This window comes from Staurois parvus, unplaced genomic scaffold, assembly GCF_062004578.1.
Source record: "Staurois parvus isolate SC_StPar_1 unplaced genomic scaffold, SC_StPar_1.0 ptg003476l, whole genome shotgun sequence".
In the NCBI taxonomy this organism is placed as follows: Eukaryota; Metazoa; Chordata; class Amphibia; order Anura; family Ranidae; genus Staurois; species Staurois parvus.
In genome coordinates, this window is record NW_028321272.1 from 48336 (window position 1) to 63743 (window position 15408).

The 15408-nt window shown below is 54.1% G+C and overlaps 72 non-coding genes and 3 pseudogenes across 72 annotated transcripts; all 75 read right to left on the bottom strand.

The window, feature by feature from the left end:
* Positions 1-24: 24 nt before the first annotated feature.
* Positions 25-143, bottom strand: LOC149428012 (5S ribosomal RNA). The gene has a single exon (XR_016311030.1). It is a non-coding gene; the product is annotated as a 5S ribosomal RNA (ribosomal RNA).
* An 87-nt stretch (positions 144-230) lies between these two features.
* On the bottom strand, positions 231-349 carry LOC149428013 (5S ribosomal RNA). Its single transcript, XR_016311031.1, has one exon. It is a non-coding gene; the product is annotated as a 5S ribosomal RNA (ribosomal RNA).
* An 87-nt stretch (positions 350-436) lies between these two features.
* Positions 437-555, bottom strand: LOC149428014 (5S ribosomal RNA). Its single transcript, XR_016311032.1, has one exon. It is a non-coding gene; the product is annotated as a 5S ribosomal RNA (ribosomal RNA).
* An 87-nt stretch (positions 556-642) lies between these two features.
* Positions 643-761, bottom strand: LOC149428015 (5S ribosomal RNA). The gene has a single exon (XR_016311033.1). It is a non-coding gene; the product is annotated as a 5S ribosomal RNA (ribosomal RNA).
* An 87-nt stretch (positions 762-848) lies between these two features.
* On the bottom strand, positions 849-967 carry LOC149428016 (5S ribosomal RNA). Its single transcript, XR_016311035.1, has one exon. It is a non-coding gene; the product is annotated as a 5S ribosomal RNA (ribosomal RNA).
* An 87-nt stretch (positions 968-1054) lies between these two features.
* On the bottom strand, positions 1055-1173 carry LOC149428017 (5S ribosomal RNA). The gene has a single exon (XR_016311036.1). It is a non-coding gene; the product is annotated as a 5S ribosomal RNA (ribosomal RNA).
* Positions 1174-1260: 87 nt separating this feature from the next.
* Positions 1261-1379, bottom strand: LOC149428018 (5S ribosomal RNA). Its single transcript, XR_016311037.1, has one exon. It is a non-coding gene; the product is annotated as a 5S ribosomal RNA (ribosomal RNA).
* Positions 1380-1466: 87 nt separating this feature from the next.
* Positions 1467-1585, bottom strand: LOC149428019 (5S ribosomal RNA). Its single transcript, XR_016311038.1, has one exon. It is a non-coding gene; the product is annotated as a 5S ribosomal RNA (ribosomal RNA).
* Positions 1586-1672: 87 nt separating this feature from the next.
* Positions 1673-1791, bottom strand: LOC149428020 (5S ribosomal RNA). Its single transcript, XR_016311039.1, has one exon. It is a non-coding gene; the product is annotated as a 5S ribosomal RNA (ribosomal RNA).
* Positions 1792-1878: 87 nt separating this feature from the next.
* LOC149428021 (5S ribosomal RNA) lies at positions 1879-1997 on the bottom strand. The gene has a single exon (XR_016311041.1). It is a non-coding gene; the product is annotated as a 5S ribosomal RNA (ribosomal RNA).
* Positions 1998-2084: 87 nt separating this feature from the next.
* Positions 2085-2203, bottom strand: LOC149428022 (5S ribosomal RNA). The gene has a single exon (XR_016311042.1). It is a non-coding gene; the product is annotated as a 5S ribosomal RNA (ribosomal RNA).
* An 87-nt stretch (positions 2204-2290) lies between these two features.
* LOC149428023 (5S ribosomal RNA) lies at positions 2291-2409 on the bottom strand. Its single transcript, XR_016311043.1, has one exon. It is a non-coding gene; the product is annotated as a 5S ribosomal RNA (ribosomal RNA).
* An 87-nt stretch (positions 2410-2496) lies between these two features.
* LOC149428024 (5S ribosomal RNA) lies at positions 2497-2615 on the bottom strand. Its single transcript, XR_016311044.1, has one exon. It is a non-coding gene; the product is annotated as a 5S ribosomal RNA (ribosomal RNA).
* An 87-nt stretch (positions 2616-2702) lies between these two features.
* On the bottom strand, positions 2703-2821 carry LOC149428025 (5S ribosomal RNA). The gene has a single exon (XR_016311045.1). It is a non-coding gene; the product is annotated as a 5S ribosomal RNA (ribosomal RNA).
* Positions 2822-2908: 87 nt separating this feature from the next.
* LOC149428026 (5S ribosomal RNA) lies at positions 2909-3027 on the bottom strand. The gene has a single exon (XR_016311046.1). It is a non-coding gene; the product is annotated as a 5S ribosomal RNA (ribosomal RNA).
* Positions 3028-3114: 87 nt separating this feature from the next.
* Positions 3115-3233, bottom strand: LOC149428027 (5S ribosomal RNA). Its single transcript, XR_016311047.1, has one exon. It is a non-coding gene; the product is annotated as a 5S ribosomal RNA (ribosomal RNA).
* An 87-nt stretch (positions 3234-3320) lies between these two features.
* LOC149428028 (5S ribosomal RNA) lies at positions 3321-3439 on the bottom strand. Its single transcript, XR_016311048.1, has one exon. It is a non-coding gene; the product is annotated as a 5S ribosomal RNA (ribosomal RNA).
* An 87-nt stretch (positions 3440-3526) lies between these two features.
* On the bottom strand, positions 3527-3645 carry LOC149428029 (5S ribosomal RNA). The gene has a single exon (XR_016311049.1). It is a non-coding gene; the product is annotated as a 5S ribosomal RNA (ribosomal RNA).
* Positions 3646-3732: 87 nt separating this feature from the next.
* On the bottom strand, positions 3733-3851 carry LOC149428030 (5S ribosomal RNA). The gene has a single exon (XR_016311050.1). It is a non-coding gene; the product is annotated as a 5S ribosomal RNA (ribosomal RNA).
* An 87-nt stretch (positions 3852-3938) lies between these two features.
* Positions 3939-4057, bottom strand: LOC149428031 (5S ribosomal RNA). Its single transcript, XR_016311053.1, has one exon. It is a non-coding gene; the product is annotated as a 5S ribosomal RNA (ribosomal RNA).
* Positions 4058-4144: 87 nt separating this feature from the next.
* LOC149428032 (5S ribosomal RNA) lies at positions 4145-4263 on the bottom strand. The gene has a single exon (XR_016311054.1). It is a non-coding gene; the product is annotated as a 5S ribosomal RNA (ribosomal RNA).
* An 87-nt stretch (positions 4264-4350) lies between these two features.
* LOC149428033 (5S ribosomal RNA) lies at positions 4351-4469 on the bottom strand. The gene has a single exon (XR_016311055.1). It is a non-coding gene; the product is annotated as a 5S ribosomal RNA (ribosomal RNA).
* An 87-nt stretch (positions 4470-4556) lies between these two features.
* Positions 4557-4675, bottom strand: LOC149428034 (5S ribosomal RNA). The gene has a single exon (XR_016311056.1). It is a non-coding gene; the product is annotated as a 5S ribosomal RNA (ribosomal RNA).
* Positions 4676-4762: 87 nt separating this feature from the next.
* LOC149428035 (5S ribosomal RNA) lies at positions 4763-4881 on the bottom strand. Its single transcript, XR_016311057.1, has one exon. It is a non-coding gene; the product is annotated as a 5S ribosomal RNA (ribosomal RNA).
* An 87-nt stretch (positions 4882-4968) lies between these two features.
* On the bottom strand, positions 4969-5087 carry LOC149428036 (5S ribosomal RNA). Its single transcript, XR_016311058.1, has one exon. It is a non-coding gene; the product is annotated as a 5S ribosomal RNA (ribosomal RNA).
* Positions 5088-5174: 87 nt separating this feature from the next.
* On the bottom strand, positions 5175-5293 carry LOC149428037 (5S ribosomal RNA). Its single transcript, XR_016311059.1, has one exon. It is a non-coding gene; the product is annotated as a 5S ribosomal RNA (ribosomal RNA).
* An 87-nt stretch (positions 5294-5380) lies between these two features.
* On the bottom strand, positions 5381-5499 carry LOC149428038 (5S ribosomal RNA). Its single transcript, XR_016311060.1, has one exon. It is a non-coding gene; the product is annotated as a 5S ribosomal RNA (ribosomal RNA).
* An 87-nt stretch (positions 5500-5586) lies between these two features.
* Positions 5587-5705, bottom strand: LOC149428039 (5S ribosomal RNA). Its single transcript, XR_016310929.1, has one exon. It is a non-coding gene; the product is annotated as a 5S ribosomal RNA (ribosomal RNA).
* Positions 5706-5792: 87 nt separating this feature from the next.
* LOC149428040 (5S ribosomal RNA) lies at positions 5793-5911 on the bottom strand. The gene has a single exon (XR_016310940.1). It is a non-coding gene; the product is annotated as a 5S ribosomal RNA (ribosomal RNA).
* Positions 5912-5998: 87 nt separating this feature from the next.
* Positions 5999-6117, bottom strand: LOC149428041 (5S ribosomal RNA). Its single transcript, XR_016311061.1, has one exon. It is a non-coding gene; the product is annotated as a 5S ribosomal RNA (ribosomal RNA).
* An 87-nt stretch (positions 6118-6204) lies between these two features.
* On the bottom strand, positions 6205-6323 carry LOC149428042 (5S ribosomal RNA). The gene has a single exon (XR_016311062.1). It is a non-coding gene; the product is annotated as a 5S ribosomal RNA (ribosomal RNA).
* An 87-nt stretch (positions 6324-6410) lies between these two features.
* LOC149428043 (5S ribosomal RNA) lies at positions 6411-6529 on the bottom strand. The gene has a single exon (XR_016311064.1). It is a non-coding gene; the product is annotated as a 5S ribosomal RNA (ribosomal RNA).
* An 87-nt stretch (positions 6530-6616) lies between these two features.
* Positions 6617-6735, bottom strand: LOC149428044 (5S ribosomal RNA). The gene has a single exon (XR_016311065.1). It is a non-coding gene; the product is annotated as a 5S ribosomal RNA (ribosomal RNA).
* An 87-nt stretch (positions 6736-6822) lies between these two features.
* On the bottom strand, positions 6823-6941 carry LOC149428045 (5S ribosomal RNA). Its single transcript, XR_016311081.1, has one exon. It is a non-coding gene; the product is annotated as a 5S ribosomal RNA (ribosomal RNA).
* Positions 6942-7028: 87 nt separating this feature from the next.
* Positions 7029-7147, bottom strand: LOC149428046 (5S ribosomal RNA; annotated as a pseudogene).
* An 88-nt stretch (positions 7148-7235) lies between these two features.
* Positions 7236-7354, bottom strand: LOC149428047 (5S ribosomal RNA). The gene has a single exon (XR_016311082.1). It is a non-coding gene; the product is annotated as a 5S ribosomal RNA (ribosomal RNA).
* Positions 7355-7441: 87 nt separating this feature from the next.
* Positions 7442-7560, bottom strand: LOC149428048 (5S ribosomal RNA). Its single transcript, XR_016311083.1, has one exon. It is a non-coding gene; the product is annotated as a 5S ribosomal RNA (ribosomal RNA).
* Positions 7561-7647: 87 nt separating this feature from the next.
* Positions 7648-7766, bottom strand: LOC149428049 (5S ribosomal RNA). Its single transcript, XR_016311084.1, has one exon. It is a non-coding gene; the product is annotated as a 5S ribosomal RNA (ribosomal RNA).
* Positions 7767-7853: 87 nt separating this feature from the next.
* On the bottom strand, positions 7854-7972 carry LOC149428050 (5S ribosomal RNA). The gene has a single exon (XR_016311086.1). It is a non-coding gene; the product is annotated as a 5S ribosomal RNA (ribosomal RNA).
* Positions 7973-8059: 87 nt separating this feature from the next.
* LOC149428051 (5S ribosomal RNA) lies at positions 8060-8178 on the bottom strand. Its single transcript, XR_016311087.1, has one exon. It is a non-coding gene; the product is annotated as a 5S ribosomal RNA (ribosomal RNA).
* Positions 8179-8265: 87 nt separating this feature from the next.
* On the bottom strand, positions 8266-8385 carry LOC149428052 (5S ribosomal RNA; annotated as a pseudogene).
* Positions 8386-8472: 87 nt separating this feature from the next.
* LOC149428053 (5S ribosomal RNA) lies at positions 8473-8591 on the bottom strand. The gene has a single exon (XR_016311088.1). It is a non-coding gene; the product is annotated as a 5S ribosomal RNA (ribosomal RNA).
* An 87-nt stretch (positions 8592-8678) lies between these two features.
* Positions 8679-8797, bottom strand: LOC149428054 (5S ribosomal RNA). Its single transcript, XR_016311089.1, has one exon. It is a non-coding gene; the product is annotated as a 5S ribosomal RNA (ribosomal RNA).
* Positions 8798-8884: 87 nt separating this feature from the next.
* Positions 8885-9002, bottom strand: LOC149428055 (5S ribosomal RNA). Its single transcript, XR_016311190.1, has one exon. It is a non-coding gene; the product is annotated as a 5S ribosomal RNA (ribosomal RNA).
* An 87-nt stretch (positions 9003-9089) lies between these two features.
* LOC149428056 (5S ribosomal RNA) lies at positions 9090-9208 on the bottom strand. Its single transcript, XR_016311066.1, has one exon. It is a non-coding gene; the product is annotated as a 5S ribosomal RNA (ribosomal RNA).
* An 87-nt stretch (positions 9209-9295) lies between these two features.
* On the bottom strand, positions 9296-9414 carry LOC149428057 (5S ribosomal RNA). Its single transcript, XR_016311067.1, has one exon. It is a non-coding gene; the product is annotated as a 5S ribosomal RNA (ribosomal RNA).
* An 87-nt stretch (positions 9415-9501) lies between these two features.
* On the bottom strand, positions 9502-9620 carry LOC149428058 (5S ribosomal RNA). Its single transcript, XR_016311120.1, has one exon. It is a non-coding gene; the product is annotated as a 5S ribosomal RNA (ribosomal RNA).
* Positions 9621-9707: 87 nt separating this feature from the next.
* Positions 9708-9826, bottom strand: LOC149428059 (5S ribosomal RNA). Its single transcript, XR_016311068.1, has one exon. It is a non-coding gene; the product is annotated as a 5S ribosomal RNA (ribosomal RNA).
* Positions 9827-9913: 87 nt separating this feature from the next.
* Positions 9914-10032, bottom strand: LOC149428060 (5S ribosomal RNA). Its single transcript, XR_016311069.1, has one exon. It is a non-coding gene; the product is annotated as a 5S ribosomal RNA (ribosomal RNA).
* Positions 10033-10119: 87 nt separating this feature from the next.
* Positions 10120-10238, bottom strand: LOC149428061 (5S ribosomal RNA). The gene has a single exon (XR_016311121.1). It is a non-coding gene; the product is annotated as a 5S ribosomal RNA (ribosomal RNA).
* An 87-nt stretch (positions 10239-10325) lies between these two features.
* On the bottom strand, positions 10326-10443 carry LOC149428062 (5S ribosomal RNA; annotated as a pseudogene).
* An 87-nt stretch (positions 10444-10530) lies between these two features.
* Positions 10531-10649, bottom strand: LOC149428063 (5S ribosomal RNA). Its single transcript, XR_016311070.1, has one exon. It is a non-coding gene; the product is annotated as a 5S ribosomal RNA (ribosomal RNA).
* Positions 10650-10736: 87 nt separating this feature from the next.
* On the bottom strand, positions 10737-10855 carry LOC149428064 (5S ribosomal RNA). Its single transcript, XR_016311071.1, has one exon. It is a non-coding gene; the product is annotated as a 5S ribosomal RNA (ribosomal RNA).
* Positions 10856-10942: 87 nt separating this feature from the next.
* On the bottom strand, positions 10943-11061 carry LOC149428065 (5S ribosomal RNA). The gene has a single exon (XR_016311122.1). It is a non-coding gene; the product is annotated as a 5S ribosomal RNA (ribosomal RNA).
* Positions 11062-11148: 87 nt separating this feature from the next.
* On the bottom strand, positions 11149-11267 carry LOC149428066 (5S ribosomal RNA). Its single transcript, XR_016311072.1, has one exon. It is a non-coding gene; the product is annotated as a 5S ribosomal RNA (ribosomal RNA).
* An 87-nt stretch (positions 11268-11354) lies between these two features.
* LOC149428067 (5S ribosomal RNA) lies at positions 11355-11473 on the bottom strand. The gene has a single exon (XR_016311073.1). It is a non-coding gene; the product is annotated as a 5S ribosomal RNA (ribosomal RNA).
* An 87-nt stretch (positions 11474-11560) lies between these two features.
* On the bottom strand, positions 11561-11679 carry LOC149428068 (5S ribosomal RNA). The gene has a single exon (XR_016311075.1). It is a non-coding gene; the product is annotated as a 5S ribosomal RNA (ribosomal RNA).
* An 87-nt stretch (positions 11680-11766) lies between these two features.
* Positions 11767-11885, bottom strand: LOC149428069 (5S ribosomal RNA). Its single transcript, XR_016311076.1, has one exon. It is a non-coding gene; the product is annotated as a 5S ribosomal RNA (ribosomal RNA).
* Positions 11886-11972: 87 nt separating this feature from the next.
* Positions 11973-12091, bottom strand: LOC149428070 (5S ribosomal RNA). The gene has a single exon (XR_016311090.1). It is a non-coding gene; the product is annotated as a 5S ribosomal RNA (ribosomal RNA).
* An 87-nt stretch (positions 12092-12178) lies between these two features.
* Positions 12179-12297, bottom strand: LOC149428071 (5S ribosomal RNA). The gene has a single exon (XR_016311091.1). It is a non-coding gene; the product is annotated as a 5S ribosomal RNA (ribosomal RNA).
* Positions 12298-12384: 87 nt separating this feature from the next.
* Positions 12385-12503, bottom strand: LOC149428072 (5S ribosomal RNA). The gene has a single exon (XR_016311092.1). It is a non-coding gene; the product is annotated as a 5S ribosomal RNA (ribosomal RNA).
* An 87-nt stretch (positions 12504-12590) lies between these two features.
* LOC149428073 (5S ribosomal RNA) lies at positions 12591-12709 on the bottom strand. The gene has a single exon (XR_016311093.1). It is a non-coding gene; the product is annotated as a 5S ribosomal RNA (ribosomal RNA).
* Positions 12710-12796: 87 nt separating this feature from the next.
* LOC149428074 (5S ribosomal RNA) lies at positions 12797-12915 on the bottom strand. Its single transcript, XR_016311094.1, has one exon. It is a non-coding gene; the product is annotated as a 5S ribosomal RNA (ribosomal RNA).
* An 87-nt stretch (positions 12916-13002) lies between these two features.
* Positions 13003-13121, bottom strand: LOC149428075 (5S ribosomal RNA). Its single transcript, XR_016311095.1, has one exon. It is a non-coding gene; the product is annotated as a 5S ribosomal RNA (ribosomal RNA).
* An 87-nt stretch (positions 13122-13208) lies between these two features.
* Positions 13209-13327, bottom strand: LOC149428076 (5S ribosomal RNA). Its single transcript, XR_016311097.1, has one exon. It is a non-coding gene; the product is annotated as a 5S ribosomal RNA (ribosomal RNA).
* Positions 13328-13414: 87 nt separating this feature from the next.
* Positions 13415-13533, bottom strand: LOC149428077 (5S ribosomal RNA). The gene has a single exon (XR_016311098.1). It is a non-coding gene; the product is annotated as a 5S ribosomal RNA (ribosomal RNA).
* An 87-nt stretch (positions 13534-13620) lies between these two features.
* On the bottom strand, positions 13621-13739 carry LOC149428078 (5S ribosomal RNA). The gene has a single exon (XR_016311099.1). It is a non-coding gene; the product is annotated as a 5S ribosomal RNA (ribosomal RNA).
* An 87-nt stretch (positions 13740-13826) lies between these two features.
* LOC149428079 (5S ribosomal RNA) lies at positions 13827-13945 on the bottom strand. The gene has a single exon (XR_016311100.1). It is a non-coding gene; the product is annotated as a 5S ribosomal RNA (ribosomal RNA).
* Positions 13946-14032: 87 nt separating this feature from the next.
* On the bottom strand, positions 14033-14152 carry LOC149428080 (5S ribosomal RNA). Its single transcript, XR_016311193.1, has one exon. It is a non-coding gene; the product is annotated as a 5S ribosomal RNA (ribosomal RNA).
* Positions 14153-14239: 87 nt separating this feature from the next.
* LOC149428081 (5S ribosomal RNA) lies at positions 14240-14358 on the bottom strand. Its single transcript, XR_016311101.1, has one exon. It is a non-coding gene; the product is annotated as a 5S ribosomal RNA (ribosomal RNA).
* Positions 14359-14445: 87 nt separating this feature from the next.
* Positions 14446-14564, bottom strand: LOC149428082 (5S ribosomal RNA). Its single transcript, XR_016311102.1, has one exon. It is a non-coding gene; the product is annotated as a 5S ribosomal RNA (ribosomal RNA).
* Positions 14565-14651: 87 nt separating this feature from the next.
* LOC149428083 (5S ribosomal RNA) lies at positions 14652-14770 on the bottom strand. The gene has a single exon (XR_016311103.1). It is a non-coding gene; the product is annotated as a 5S ribosomal RNA (ribosomal RNA).
* Positions 14771-14857: 87 nt separating this feature from the next.
* On the bottom strand, positions 14858-14976 carry LOC149428084 (5S ribosomal RNA). Its single transcript, XR_016311104.1, has one exon. It is a non-coding gene; the product is annotated as a 5S ribosomal RNA (ribosomal RNA).
* An 87-nt stretch (positions 14977-15063) lies between these two features.
* On the bottom strand, positions 15064-15182 carry LOC149428085 (5S ribosomal RNA). Its single transcript, XR_016311105.1, has one exon. It is a non-coding gene; the product is annotated as a 5S ribosomal RNA (ribosomal RNA).
* An 87-nt stretch (positions 15183-15269) lies between these two features.
* On the bottom strand, positions 15270-15388 carry LOC149428086 (5S ribosomal RNA). The gene has a single exon (XR_016311106.1). It is a non-coding gene; the product is annotated as a 5S ribosomal RNA (ribosomal RNA).
* Between the last annotated feature and the right edge of the window lie 20 nt (positions 15389-15408).

Genomic DNA, 15408 nt, shown 5'->3' on the forward strand with positions numbered 1-15408 from the left:
AAAAGAAGCCGAGCAAAAGACAAAAGCCTACAGCACCTGGTATTCCCAGGCGGTCTCCCATCCAGGTACTAACCAGGCCCTACGCTGCTTAGCTTCCGAGATCAGACGAGATCGGGCGCATTCAGAGTGATGTGGCCGTAGGCGCTTCTCTTTGGAGCCCTCAATCTACTTCAATTGGTGCTTGGCAAGCTGGCCATTTGAGCCGAAAAAGAAGCCGAGCAAAAGACAAAAGCCTACAGCACCTGGTATTCCCAGGCGGTCTCCCATCCAGGTACTAACCAGGCCCTACGCTGCTTAGCTTCCGAGATCAGACGAGATCGGGCGCATTCAGAGTGATGTGGCCGTAGGCGCTTCTCTTTGGAGCCCTCAATCTACTTCAATTGGTGCTTGGCAAGCTGGCCATTTGAGCCGAAAAAGAAGCCGAGCAAAAGACAAAAGCCTACAGCACCTGGTATTCCCAGGCGGTCTCCCATCCAGGTACTAACCAGGCCCTACGCTGCTTAGCTTCCGAGATCAGACGAGATCGGGCGCATTCAGAGTGATGTGGCCGTAGGCGCTTCTCTTTGGAGCCCTCAATCTACTTCAATTGGTGCTTGGCAAGCTGGCCATTTGAGCCGAAAAAGAAGCCGAGCAAAAGACAAAAGCCTACAGCACCTGGTATTCCCAGGCGGTCTCCCATCCAGGTACTAACCAGGCCCTACGCTGCTTAGCTTCCGAGATCAGACGAGATCGGGCGCATTCAGAGTGATGTGGCCGTAGGCGCTTCTCTTTGGAGCCCTCAATCTACTTCAATTGGTGCTTGGCAAGCTGGCCATTTGAGCCGAAAAAGAAGCCGAGCAAAAGACAAAAGCCTACAGCACCTGGTATTCCCAGGCGGTCTCCCATCCAGGTACTAACCAGGCCCTACGCTGCTTAGCTTCCGAGATCAGACGAGATCGGGCGCATTCAGAGTGATGTGGCCGTAGGCGCTTCTCTTTGGAGCCCTCAATCTACTTCAATTGGTGCTTGGCAAGCTGGCCATTTGAGCCGAAAAAGAAGCCGAGCAAAAGACAAAAGCCTACAGCACCTGGTATTCCCAGGCGGTCTCCCATCCAGGTACTAACCAGGCCCTACGCTGCTTAGCTTCCGAGATCAGACGAGATCGGGCGCATTCAGAGTGATGTGGCCGTAGGCGCTTCTCTTTGGAGCCCTCAATCTACTTCAATTGGTGCTTGGCAAGCTGGCCATTTGAGCCGAAAAAGAAGCCGAGCAAAAGACAAAAGCCTACAGCACCTGGTATTCCCAGGCGGTCTCCCATCCAGGTACTAACCAGGCCCTACGCTGCTTAGCTTCCGAGATCAGACGAGATCGGGCGCATTCAGAGTGATGTGGCCGTAGGCGCTTCTCTTTGGAGCCCTCAATCTACTTCAATTGGTGCTTGGCAAGCTGGCCATTTGAGCCGAAAAAGAAGCCGAGCAAAAGACAAAAGCCTACAGCACCTGGTATTCCCAGGCGGTCTCCCATCCAGGTACTAACCAGGCCCTACGCTGCTTAGCTTCCGAGATCAGACGAGATCGGGCGCATTCAGAGTGATGTGGCCGTAGGCGCTTCTCTTTGGAGCCCTCAATCTACTTCAATTGGTGCTTGGCAAGCTGGCCATTTGAGCCGAAAAAGAAGCCGAGCAAAAGACAAAAGCCTACAGCACCTGGTATTCCCAGGCGGTCTCCCATCCAGGTACTAACCAGGCCCTACGCTGCTTAGCTTCCGAGATCAGACGAGATCGGGCGCATTCAGAGTGATGTGGCCGTAGGCGCTTCTCTTTGGAGCCCTCAATCTACTTCAATTGGTGCTTGGCAAGCTGGCCATTTGAGCCGAAAAAGAAGCCGAGCAAAAGACAAAAGCCTACAGCACCTGGTATTCCCAGGCGGTCTCCCATCCAGGTACTAACCAGGCCCTACGCTGCTTAGCTTCCGAGATCAGACGAGATCGGGCGCATTCAGAGTGATGTGGCCGTAGGCGCTTCTCTTTGGAGCCCTCAATCTACTTCAATTGGTGCTTGGCAAGCTGGCCATTTGAGCCGAAAAAGAAGCCGAGCAAAAGACAAAAGCCTACAGCACCTGGTATTCCCAGGCGGTCTCCCATCCAGGTACTAACCAGGCCCTACGCTGCTTAGCTTCCGAGATCAGACGAGATCGGGCGCATTCAGAGTGATGTGGCCGTAGGCGCTTCTCTTTGGAGCCCTCAATCTACTTCAATTGGTGCTTGGCAAGCTGGCCATTTGAGCCGAAAAAGAAGCCGAGCAAAAGACAAAAGCCTACAGCACCTGGTATTCCCAGGCGGTCTCCCATCCAGGTACTAACCAGGCCCTACGCTGCTTAGCTTCCGAGATCAGACGAGATCGGGCGCATTCAGAGTGATGTGGCCGTAGGCGCTTCTCTTTGGAGCCCTCAATCTACTTCAATTGGTGCTTGGCAAGCTGGCCATTTGAGCCGAAAAAGAAGCCGAGCAAAAGACAAAAGCCTACAGCACCTGGTATTCCCAGGCGGTCTCCCATCCAGGTACTAACCAGGCCCTACGCTGCTTAGCTTCCGAGATCAGACGAGATCGGGCGCATTCAGAGTGATGTGGCCGTAGGCGCTTCTCTTTGGAGCCCTCAATCTACTTCAATTGGTGCTTGGCAAGCTGGCCATTTGAGCCGAAAAAGAAGCCGAGCAAAAGACAAAAGCCTACAGCACCTGGTATTCCCAGGCGGTCTCCCATCCAGGTACTAACCAGGCCCTACGCTGCTTAGCTTCCGAGATCAGACGAGATCGGGCGCATTCAGAGTGATGTGGCCGTAGGCGCTTCTCTTTGGAGCCCTCAATCTACTTCAATTGGTGCTTGGCAAGCTGGCCATTTGAGCCGAAAAAGAAGCCGAGCAAAAGACAAAAGCCTACAGCACCTGGTATTCCCAGGCGGTCTCCCATCCAGGTACTAACCAGGCCCTACGCTGCTTAGCTTCCGAGATCAGACGAGATCGGGCGCATTCAGAGTGATGTGGCCGTAGGCGCTTCTCTTTGGAGCCCTCAATCTACTTCAATTGGTGCTTGGCAAGCTGGCCATTTGAGCCGAAAAAGAAGCCGAGCAAAAGACAAAAGCCTACAGCACCTGGTATTCCCAGGCGGTCTCCCATCCAGGTACTAACCAGGCCCTACGCTGCTTAGCTTCCGAGATCAGACGAGATCGGGCGCATTCAGAGTGATGTGGCCGTAGGCGCTTCTCTTTGGAGCCCTCAATCTACTTCAATTGGTGCTTGGCAAGCTGGCCATTTGAGCCGAAAAAGAAGCCGAGCAAAAGACAAAAGCCTACAGCACCTGGTATTCCCAGGCGGTCTCCCATCCAGGTACTAACCAGGCCCTACGCTGCTTAGCTTCCGAGATCAGACGAGATCGGGCGCATTCAGAGTGATGTGGCCGTAGGCGCTTCTCTTTGGAGCCCTCAATCTACTTCAATTGGTGCTTGGCAAGCTGGCCATTTGAGCCGAAAAAGAAGCCGAGCAAAAGACAAAAGCCTACAGCACCTGGTATTCCCAGGCGGTCTCCCATCCAGGTACTAACCAGGCCCTACGCTGCTTAGCTTCCGAGATCAGACGAGATCGGGCGCATTCAGAGTGATGTGGCCGTAGGCGCTTCTCTTTGGAGCCCTCAATCTACTTCAATTGGTGCTTGGCAAGCTGGCCATTTGAGCCGAAAAAGAAGCCGAGCAAAAGACAAAAGCCTACAGCACCTGGTATTCCCAGGCGGTCTCCCATCCAGGTACTAACCAGGCCCTACGCTGCTTAGCTTCCGAGATCAGACGAGATCGGGCGCATTCAGAGTGATGTGGCCGTAGGCGCTTCTCTTTGGAGCCCTCAATCTACTTCAATTGGTGCTTGGCAAGCTGGCCATTTGAGCCGAAAAAGAAGCCGAGCAAAAGACAAAAGCCTACAGCACCTGGTATTCCCAGGCGGTCTCCCATCCAGGTACTAACCAGGCCCTACGCTGCTTAGCTTCCGAGATCAGACGAGATCGGGCGCATTCAGAGTGATGTGGCCGTAGGCGCTTCTCTTTGGAGCCCTCAATCTACTTCAATTGGTGCTTGGCAAGCTGGCCATTTGAGCCGAAAAAGAAGCCGAGCAAAAGACAAAAGCCTACAGCACCTGGTATTCCCAGGCGGTCTCCCATCCAGGTACTAACCAGGCCCTACGCTGCTTAGCTTCCGAGATCAGACGAGATCGGGCGCATTCAGAGTGATGTGGCCGTAGGCGCTTCTCTTTGGAGCCCTCAATCTACTTCAATTGGTGCTTGGCAAGCTGGCCATTTGAGCCGAAAAAGAAGCCGAGCAAAAGACAAAAGCCTACAGCACCTGGTATTCCCAGGCGGTCTCCCATCCAGGTACTAACCAGGCCCTACGCTGCTTAGCTTCCGAGATCAGACGAGATCGGGCGCATTCAGAGTGATGTGGCCGTAGGCGCTTCTCTTTGGAGCCCTCAATCTACTTCAATTGGTGCTTGGCAAGCTGGCCATTTGAGCCGAAAAAGAAGCCGAGCAAAAGACAAAAGCCTACAGCACCTGGTATTCCCAGGCGGTCTCCCATCCAGGTACTAACCAGGCCCTACGCTGCTTAGCTTCCGAGATCAGACGAGATCGGGCGCATTCAGAGTGATGTGGCCGTAGGCGCTTCTCTTTGGAGCCCTCAATCTACTTCAATTGGTGCTTGGCAAGCTGGCCATTTGAGCCGAAAAAGAAGCCGAGCAAAAGACAAAAGCCTACAGCACCTGGTATTCCCAGGCGGTCTCCCATCCAGGTACTAACCAGGCCCTACGCTGCTTAGCTTCCGAGATCAGACGAGATCGGGCGCATTCAGAGTGATGTGGCCGTAGGCGCTTCTCTTTGGAGCCCTCAATCTACTTCAATTGGTGCTTGGCAAGCTGGCCATTTGAGCCGAAAAAGAAGCCGAGCAAAAGACAAAAGCCTACAGCACCTGGTATTCCCAGGCGGTCTCCCATCCAGGTACTAACCAGGCCCTACGCTGCTTAGCTTCCGAGATCAGACGAGATCGGGCGCATTCAGAGTGATGTGGCCGTAGGCGCTTCTCTTTGGAGCCCTCAATCTACTTCAATTGGTGCTTGGCAAGCTGGCCATTTGAGCCGAAAAAGAAGCCGAGCAAAAGACAAAAGCCTACAGCACCTGGTATTCCCAGGCGGTCTCCCATCCAGGTACTAACCAGGCCCTACGCTGCTTAGCTTCCGAGATCAGACGAGATCGGGCGCATTCAGAGTGATGTGGCCGTAGGCGCTTCTCTTTGGAGCCCTCAATCTACTTCAATTGGTGCTTGGCAAGCTGGCCATTTGAGCCGAAAAAGAAGCCGAGCAAAAGACAAAAGCCTACAGCACCTGGTATTCCCAGGCGGTCTCCCATCCAGGTACTAACCAGGCCCTACGCTGCTTAGCTTCCGAGATCAGACGAGATCGGGCGCATTCAGAGTGATGTGGCCGTAGGCGCTTCTCTTTGGAGCCCTCAATCTACTTCAATTGGTGCTTGGCAAGCTGGCCATTTGAGCCGAAAAAGAAGCCGAGCAAAAGACAAAAGCCTACAGCACCTGGTATTCCCAGGCGGTCTCCCATCCAGGTACTAACCAGGCCCTACGCTGCTTAGCTTCCGAGATCAGACGAGATCGGGCGCATTCAGAGCGATGTGGCCGTAGGCGCTTCTCTTTGGAGCCCTCAATCTACTTCAATTGGTGCTTGGCAAGCTGGCCATTTGAGCCGAAAAAGAAGCCGAGCAAAAGACAAAAGCCTACAGCACCTGGTATTCCCAGGCGGTCTCCCATCCAGGTACTAACCAGGCCCTACGCTGCTTAGCTTCCGAGATCAGACGAGATCGGGCGCATTCAGAGCGATGTGGCCGTAGGCGCTTCTCTTTGGAGCCCTCAATCTACTTCAATTGGTGCTTGGCAAGCTGGCCATTTGAGCCGAAAAAGAAGCCGAGCAAAAGACAAAAGCCTACAGCACCTGGTATTCCCAGGCGGTCTCCCATCCAGGTACTAACCAGGCCCTACGCTGCTTAGCTTCCGAGATCAGACGAGATCGGGCGCATTCAGAGTGATGTGGCCGTAGGCGCTTCTCTTTGGAGCCCTCAATCTACTTCAATTGGTGCTTGGCAAGCTGGCCATTTGAGCCGAAAAAGAAGCCGAGCAAAAGACAAAAGCCTACAGCACCTGGTATTCCCAGGCGGTCTCCCATCCAGGTACTAACCAGGCCCTACGCTGCTTAGCTTCCGAGATCAGACGAGATCGGGCGCATTCAGAGTGATGTGGCCGTAGGCGCTTCTCTTTGGAGCCCTCAATCTACTTCAATTGGTGCTTGGCAAGCTGGCCATTTGAGCCGAAAAAGAAGCCGAGCAAAAGACAAAAGCCTACAGCACCTGGTATTCCCAGGCGGTCTCCCATCCAGGTACTAACCAGGCCCTACGCTGCTTAGCTTCCGAGATCAGACGAGATCGGGCGCATTCAGAGTGATGTGGCCGTAGGCGCTTCTCTTTGGAGCCCTCAATCTACTTCAATTGGTGCTTGGCAAGCTGGCCATTTGAGCCGAAAAAGAAGCCGAGCAAAAGACAAAAGCCTACAGCACCTGGTATTCCCAGGCGGTCTCCCATCCAGGTACTAACCAGGCCCTACGCTGCTTAGCTTCCGAGATCAGACGAGATCGGGCGCATTCAGAGTGATGTGGCCGTAGGCGCTTCTCTTTGGAGCCCTCAATCTACTTCAATTGGTGCTTGGCAAGCTGGCCATTTGAGCCGAAAAAGAAGCCGAGCAAAAGACAAAAGCCTACAGCACCTGGTATTCCCAGGCGGTCTCCCATCCAGGTACTAACCAGGCCCTACGCTGCTTAGCTTCCGAGATCAGACGAGATCGGGCGCATTCAGAGTGATGTGGCCGCAGGCGCTTCTCTTTGGAGCCCTCAATCTACTTCAATTGGTGCTTGGCAAGCTGGCCATTTGAGCCGAAAAAGAAGCCGAGCAAAAGACAAAAGCCTACAGCACCTGGTATTCCCAGGCGGTCTCCCATCCAGGTACTAACCAGGCCCTACGCTGCTTAGCTTCCGAGATCAGACGAGATCGGGCGCATTCAGAGTGATGTGGCCGTCAGGCGCTTCTCTTTGGAGCCCTCAATCTACTTCAATTGGTGCTTGGCAAGCTGGCCATTTGAGCCGAAAAAGAAGCCGAGCAAAAGACAAAAGCCTACAGCACCTGGTATTCCCAGGCGGTCTCCCATCCAGGTACTAACCAGGCCCTACGCTGCTTAGCTTCCGAGATCAGACGAGATCGGGCGCATTCAGAGTGATGTGGCCGCAGGCGCTTCTCTTTGGAGCCCTCAATCTACTTCAATTGGTGCTTGGCAAGCTGGCCATTTGAGCCGAAAAAGAAGCCGAGCAAAAGACAAAAGCCTACAGCACCTGGTATTCCCAGGCGGTCTCCCATCCAGGTACTAACCAGGCCCTACGCTGCTTAGCTTCCGAGATCAGACGAGATCGGGCGCATTCAGAGTGATGTGGCCGCAGGCGCTTCTCTTTGGAGCCCTCAATCTACTTCAATTGGTGCTTGGCAAGCTGGCCATTTGAGCCGAAAAAGAAGCCGAGCAAAAGACAAAAGCCTACAGCACCTGGTATTCCCAGGCGGTCTCCCATCCAGGTACTAACCAGGCCCTACGCTGCTTAGCTTCCGAGATCAGACGAGATCGGGCGCATTCAGAGTGATGTGGCCGCAGGCGCTTCTCTTTGGAGCCCTCAATCTACTTCAATTGGTGCTTGGCAAGCTGGCCATTTGAGCCGAAAAAGAAGCCGAGCAAAAGACAAAAGCCTACAGCACCTGGTATTCCCAGGCGGTCTCCCATCCAGGTACTAACCAGGCCCTACGCTGCTTAGCTTCCGAGATCAGACGAGATCGGGCGCATTCAGAGTGATGTGGCCGCAGGCGCTTCTCTTTGGAGCCCTCAATCTACTTCAATTGGTGCTTGGCAAGCTGGCCATTTGAGCCGAAAAAGAAGCCGAGCAAAAGACAAAAGCCTACAGCACCTGGTATTCCCAGGCGGTCTCCCATCCAGGTACTAACCAGGCCCTACGCTGCTTAGCTTCCGAGATCAGACGAGATCGGGCGCATTCAGAGTGATGTGGCCGCAGGCGCTTCTCTTTGGAGCCCTCAATCTACTTCAATTGGTGCTTGGCAAGCTGGCCATTTGAGCCGAAAAAGAAGCCGAGCAAAAGACAAAAGCCTACAGCACCTGGTATTCCCAGGCGGTCCTCCCATCCAGGTACTAACCAGGCCCTACGCTGCTTAGCTTCCGAGATCAGACGAGATCGGGCGCATTCAGAGTGATGTGGCCGCAGGCGCTTCTCTTTGGAGCCCTCAATCTACTTCAATTGGTGCTTGGCAAGCTGGCCATTTGAGCCGAAAAAGAAGCCGAGCAAAAGACAAAAGCCTACAGCACCTGGTATTCCCAGGCGGTCTCCCATCCAGGTACTAACCAGGCCCTACGCTGCTTAGCTTCCGAGATCAGACGAGATCGGGCGCATTCAGAGTGATGTGGCCGCAGGCGCTTCTCTTTGGAGCCCTCAATCTACTTCAATTGGTGCTTGGCAAGCTGGCCATTTGAGCCGAAAAAGAAGCCGAGCAAAAGACAAAAGCCTACAGCACCTGGTATTCCCAGGCGGTCTCCCATCCAGGTACTAACCAGGCCCTACGCTGCTTAGCTTCCGAGATCAGACGAGATCGGGCGCATTCAGAGTGATGTGGCCGCAGGCGCTTCTCTTTGGAGCCCTCAATCTACTTCAATTGGTGCTTGGCAAGCTGGCCATTTGAGCCGAAAAAGAAGCCGAGCAAAAGACAAAAGCCTACAGCACCTGGTATTCCAGGCGGTCTCCCATCCAGGTACTAACCAGGCCCTACGCTGCTTAGCTTCCGAGATCAGACGAGATCGGGCGCATTCAGAGTGATGTGGCCGTAGGCGCTTCTCTTTGGAGCCCTCAATCTACTTCAATTGGTGCTTGGCAAGCTGGCCATTTGAGCCGAAAAAGAAGCCGAGCAAAAGACAAAAGCCTACAGCACCTGGTATTCCCAGGCGGTCTCCCATCCAGGTACTAACCAGGCCCTACGCTGCTTAGCTTCCGAGATCAGACGAGATCGGGCGCATTCAGAGTGATGTGGCCGTAGGCGCTTCTCTTTGGAGCCCTCAATCTACTTCAATTGGTGCTTGGCAAGCTGGCCATTTGAGCCGAAAAAGAAGCCGAGCAAAAGACAAAAGCCTACAGCACCTGGTATTCCCAGGCGGTCTCCCATCCAGGTACTAACCAGGCCCTACGCTGCTTAGCTTCCGAGATCAGACGAGATCGGGCGCATTCAGAGTGATGTGGCCGTAGGCGCTTCTCTTTGGAGCCCTCAATCTACTTCAATTGGTGCTTGGCAAGCTGGCCATTTGAGCCGAAAAAGAAGCCGAGCAAAAGACAAAAGCCTACAGCACCTGGTATTCCCAGGCGGTCTCCCATCCAGGTACTAACCAGGCCCTACGCTGCTTAGCTTCCGAGATCAGGCGAGATCGGGCGCATTCAGAGTGATGTGGCCGTAGGCGCTTCTCTTTGGAGCCCTCAATCTACTTCAATTGGTGCTTGGCAAGCTGGCCATTTGAGCCGAAAAAGAAGCCGAGCAAAAGACAAAAGCCTACAGCACCTGGTATTCCCAGGCGGTCTCCCATCCAGGTACTAACCAGGCCCTACGCTGCTTAGCTTCCGAGATCAGACGAGATCGGGCGCATTCAGAGTGATGTGGCCGTAGGCGCTTCTCTTTGGAGCCCTCAATCTACTTCAATTGGTGCTTGGCAAGCTGGCCATTTGAGCCGAAAAAGAAGCCGAGCAAAAGACAAAAGCCTACAGCACCTGGTATTCCCAGGCGGTCTCCCATCCAGGTACTAACCAGGCCCTACGCTGCTTAGCTTCCGAGATCAGACGAGATCGGGCGCATTCAGAGTGATGTGGCCGTAGGCGCTTCTCTTTGGAGCCCTCAATCTACTTCAATTGGTGCTTGGCAAGCTGGCCATTTGAGCCGAAAAAGAAGCCGAGCAAAAGACAAAAGCCTACAGCACCTGGTATTCCCAGGCGGTCTCCCATCCAGGTACTAACCAGGCCCTACGCTGCTTAGCTTCCGAGATCAGGCGAGATCGGGCGCATTCAGAGTGATGTGGCCGTAGGCGCTTCTCTTTGGAGCCCTCAATCTACTTCAATTGGTGCTTGGCAAGCTGGCCATTTGAGCCGAAAAAGAAGCCGAGCAAAAGACAAAAGCCTACAGCACCTGGTATTCCCAGGCGGTCTCCCATCCAGGTACTAACCAGGCCCTACGCTGCTTAGCTTCGAGATCAGACGAGATCGGGCGCATTCAGAGTGATGTGGCCGTAGGCGCTTCTCTTTGGAGCCCTCAATCTACTTCAATTGGTGCTTGGCAAGCTGGCCATTTGAGCCGAAAAAGAAGCCGAGCAAAAGACAAAAGCCTACAGCACCTGGTATTCCCAGGCGGTCTCCCATCCAGGTACTAACCAGGCCCTACGCTGCTTAGCTTCCGAGATCAGACGAGATCGGGCGCATTCAGAGTGATGTGGCCGTAGGCGCTTCTCTTTGGAGCCCTCAATCTACTTCAATTGGTGCTTGGCAAGCTGGCCATTTGAGCCGAAAAAGAAGCCGAGCAAAAGACAAAAGCCTACAGCACCTGGTATTCCCAGGCGGTCTCCCATCCAGGTACTAACCAGGCCCTACGCTGCTTAGCTTCCGAGATCAGACGAGATCGGGCGCATTCAGAGTGATGTGGCCGTAGGCGCTTCTCTTTGGAGCCCTCAATCTACTTCAATTGGTGCTTGGCAAGCTGGCCATTTGAGCCGAAAAAGAAGCCGAGCAAAAGACAAAAGCCTACAGCACCTGGTATTCCCAGGCGGTCTCCCATCCAGGTACTAACCAGGCCCTACGCTGCTTAGCTTCCGAGATCAGGCGAGATCGGGCGCATTCAGAGTGATGTGGCCGTAGGCGCTTCTCTTTGGAGCCCTCAATCTACTTCAATTGGTGCTTGGCAAGCTGGCCATTTGAGCCGAAAAAGAAGCCGAGCAAAAGACAAAAGCCTACAGCACCTGGTATTCCCAGGCGGTCTCCCATCCAGGTACTAACCAGGCCCTACGCTGCTTAGCTTCCGAGATCAGACGAGATCGGGCGCATTCAGAGTGATGTGGCCGTAGGCGCTTCTCTTTGGAGCCCTCAATCTACTTCAATTGGTGCTTGGCAAGCTGGCCATTTGAGCCGAAAAAGAAGCCGAGCAAAAGACAAAAGCCTACAGCACCTGGTATTCCCAGGCGGTCTCCCATCCAGGTACTAACCAGGCCCTACGCTGCTTAGCTTCCGAGATCAGACGAGATCGGGCGCATTCAGAGTGATGTGGCCGTAGGCGCTTCTCTTTGGAGCCCTCAATCTACTTCAATTGGTGCTTGGCAAGCTGGCCATTTGAGCCGAAAAAGAAGCCGAGCAAAAGACAAAAGCCTACAGCACCTGGTATTCCCAGGCGGTCTCCCATCCAGGTACTAACCAGGCCCTACGCTGCTTAGCTTCCGAGATCAGACGAGATCGGGCGCATTCAGAGTGATGTGGCCGTAGGCGCTTCTCTTTGGAGCCCTCAATCTACTTCAATTGGTGCTTGGCAAGCTGGCCATTTGAGCCGAAAAAGAAGCCGAGCAAAAGACAAAAGCCTACAGCACCTGGTATTCCCAGGCGGTCTCCCATCCAGGTACTAACCAGGCCCTACGCTGCTTAGCTTCCGAGATCAGACGAGATCGGGCGCATTCAGAGTGATGTGGCCGTAGGCGCTTCTCTTTGGAGCCCTCAATCTACTTCAATTGGTGCTTGGCAAGCTGGCCATTTGAGCCGAAAAAGAAGCCGAGCAAAAGACAAAAGCCTACAGCACCTGGTATTCCCAGGCGGTCTCCCATCCAGGTACTAACCAGGCCCTACGCTGCTTAGCTTCCGAGATCAGACGAGATCGGGCGCATTCAGAGTGATGTGGCCGCAGGCGCTTCTCTTTGGAGCCCTCAATCTACTTCAATTGGTGCTTGGCAAGCTGGCCATTTGAGCCGAAAAAGAAGCCGAGCAAAAGACAAAAGCCTACAGCACCTGGTATTCCCAGGCGGTCTCCCATCCAGGTACTAACCAGGCCCTACGCTGCTTAGCTTCCGAGATCAGACGAGATCGGGCGCATTCAGAGTGATGTGGCCGCAGGCGCTTCTCTTTGGAGCCCTCAATCTACTTCAATTGGTGCTTGGCAAGCTGGCCATTTGAGCCGAAAAAGAAGCCGAGCAAAAGACAAAAGCCTACAGCACCTGGTATTCCCAGGCGGTCTCCCATCCAGGTACTAACCAGGCCCTACGCTGCTTAGCTTCCGAGATCAGACGAGATCGGGCGCATTCAGAGTGATGTGGCCGCAGGCGCTTCTCTTTGGAGCCCTCAATCTACTTCAATTGGTGCTTGGCAAGCTGGCCATTTGAGCCGAAAAAGAAGCCGAGCAAAAGACAAAAGCCTACAGCACCTGGTATTCCCAGGCGGTCTCCCATCCAGGTACTAACCAGGCCCTACGCTGCTTAGCTTCCGAGATCAGACGAGATCGGGCGCATTCAGAGTGATGTGGCCGCAGGCGCTTCTCTTTGGAGCCCTCAATCTACTTCAATTGGTGCTTGGCAAGCTGGCCATTTGAGCCGAAAAAGAAGCCGAGCAAAAGACAAAAGCCTACAGCACCTGGTATTCCCAGGCGGTCTCCCATCCAGGTACTAACCAGGCCCTACGCTGCTTAGCTTCCGAGATCAGACGAGATCGGGCGCATTCAGAGTGATGTGGCCGCAGGCGCTTCTCTTTGGAGCCCTCAATCTACTTCAATTGGTGCTTGGCAAGCTGGCCATTTGAGCCGAAAAAGAAGCCGAGCAAAAGACAAAAGCCTACAGCACCTGGTATTCCCAGGCGGTCTCCCATCCAGGTACTAACCAGGCCCTACGCTGCTTAGCTTCCGAGATCAGACGAGATCGGGCGCATTCAGAGTGATGTGGCCGCAGGCGCTTCTCTTTGGAGCCCTCAATCTACTTCAATTGGTGCTTGGCAAGCTGGCCATTTGAGCCGAAAAAGAAGCCGAGCAAAAGACAAAAGCCTACAGCACCTGGTATTCCCAGGCGGTCTCCCATCCAGGTACTAACCAGGCCCTACGCTGCTTAGCTTCCGAGATCAGACGAGATCGGGCGCATTCAGAGTGATGTGGCCGCAGGCGCTTCTCTTTGGAGCCCTCAATCTACTTCAATTGGTGCTTGGCAAGCTGGCCATTTGAGCCGAAAAAGAAGCCGAGCAAAAGACAAAAGCCTACAGCACCTGGTATTCCCAGGCGGTCTCCCATCCAGGTACTAACCAGGCCCTACGCTGCTTAGCTTCCGAGATCAGACGAGATCGGGCGCATTCAGAGTGATGTGGCCGCAGGCGCTTCTCTTTGGAGCCCTCAATCTACTTCAATTGGTGCTTGGCAAGCTGGCCATTTGAGCCGAAAAAGAAGCCGAGCAAAAGACAAAAGCCTACAGCACCTGGTATTCCCAGGCGGTCTCCCATCCAGGTACTAACCAGGCCCTACGCTGCTTAGCTTCCGAGATCAGACGAGATCGGGCGCATTCAGAGTGATGTGGCCGCAGGCGCTTCTCTTTGGAGCCCTCAATCTACTTCAATTGGTGCTTGGCAAGCTGGCCATTTGAGCCGAAAAAGAAGCCGAGCAAAAGACAAAAGCCTACAGCACCTGGTATTCCCAGGCGGTCTCCCATCCAGGTACTAACCAGGCCCTACGCTGCTTAGCTTCCGAGATCAGACGAGATCGGGCGCATTCAGAGTGATGTGGCCGCAGGCGCTTCTCTTTGGAGCCCTCAATCTACTTCAATTGGTGCTTGGCAAGCTGGCCATTTGAGCCGAAAAAGAAGCCGAGCAAAAGACAAAAGCCTACAGCACCTGGTATTCCCAGGCGGTCTCCCATCCAGGTACTAACCAGGGCCCTACGCTGCTTAGCTTCCGAGATCAGACGAGATCGGGCGCATTCAGAGTGATGTGGCCGCAGGCGCTTCTCTTTGGAGCCCTCAATCTACTTCAATTGGTGCTTGGCAAGCTGGCCATTTGAGCCGAAAAAGAAGCCGAGCAAAAGACAAAAGCCTACAGCACCTGGTATTCCCAGGCGGTCTCCCATCCAGGTACTAACCAGGCCCTACGCTGCTTAGCTTCCGAGATCAGACGAGATCGGGCGCATTCAGAGTGATGTGGCCGCAGGCGCTTCTCTTTGGAGCCCTCAATCTACTTCAATTGGTGCTTGGCAAGCTGGCCATTTGAGCCGAAAAAGAAGCCGAGCAAAAGACAAAAGCCTACAGCACCTGGTATTCCCAGGCGGTCTCCCATCCAGGTACTAACCAGGCCCTACGCTGCTTAGCTTCCGAGATCAGACGAGATCGGGCGCATTCAGAGTGATGTGGCCGCAGGCGCTTCTCTTTGGAGCCCTCAATCTACTTCAATTGGTGCTTGGCAAGCTGGCCATTTGAGCCGAAAAAGAAGCCGAGCAAAAGACAAAAGCCTACAGCACCTGGTATTCCCAGGCGGTCTCCCATCCAGGTACTAACCAGGCCCTACGCTGCTTAGCTTCCGAGATCAGACGAGATCGGGCGCATTCAGAGTGATGTGGCCGCAGGCGCTTCTCTTTGGAGCCCTCAATCTACTTCAATTGGTGCTTGGCAAGCTGGCCATTTGAGCCGAAAAAGAAGCCGAGCAAAAGACAAAAGCCTACAGCACCTGGTATTCCCAGGCGGTCTCCCATCCAGGTACTAACCAGGCCCTACGCTGCTTAGCTTCCGAGATCAGACGAGATCGGGCGCATTCAGAGTGATGTGGCCGCAGGCGCTTCTCTTTGGAGCCCTCAATCTACTTCAATTGGTGCTTGGCAAGCTGGCCATTTGAGCCGAAAAAGAAGCCGAGCAAAAGACAAAAGCCTACAGCACCTGGTATTCCCAGGCGGTCTCCCATCCAGGTACTAACCAGGCCCTACGCTGCTTAGCTTCCGAGATCAGACGAGATCGGGCGCATTCAGAGTGATGTGGCCGCAGGCGCTTCTCTTTGGAGCCCTCAATCTACTTCAATTGGTGCTTGGCAAGCTGGCCATTTGAGCCGAAAAAGAAGCCGAGCAAAAGACAAAAGCCTACAGCACCTGGTATTCCCAGGCGGTCTCCCATCCAGGTACTAACCAGGCCCTACGCTGCTTAGCTTCCGAGATCAGACGAGATCGGGCGCATTCAGAGTGATGTGGCCGCAGGCGCTTCTCTTTGGAGCCCTCA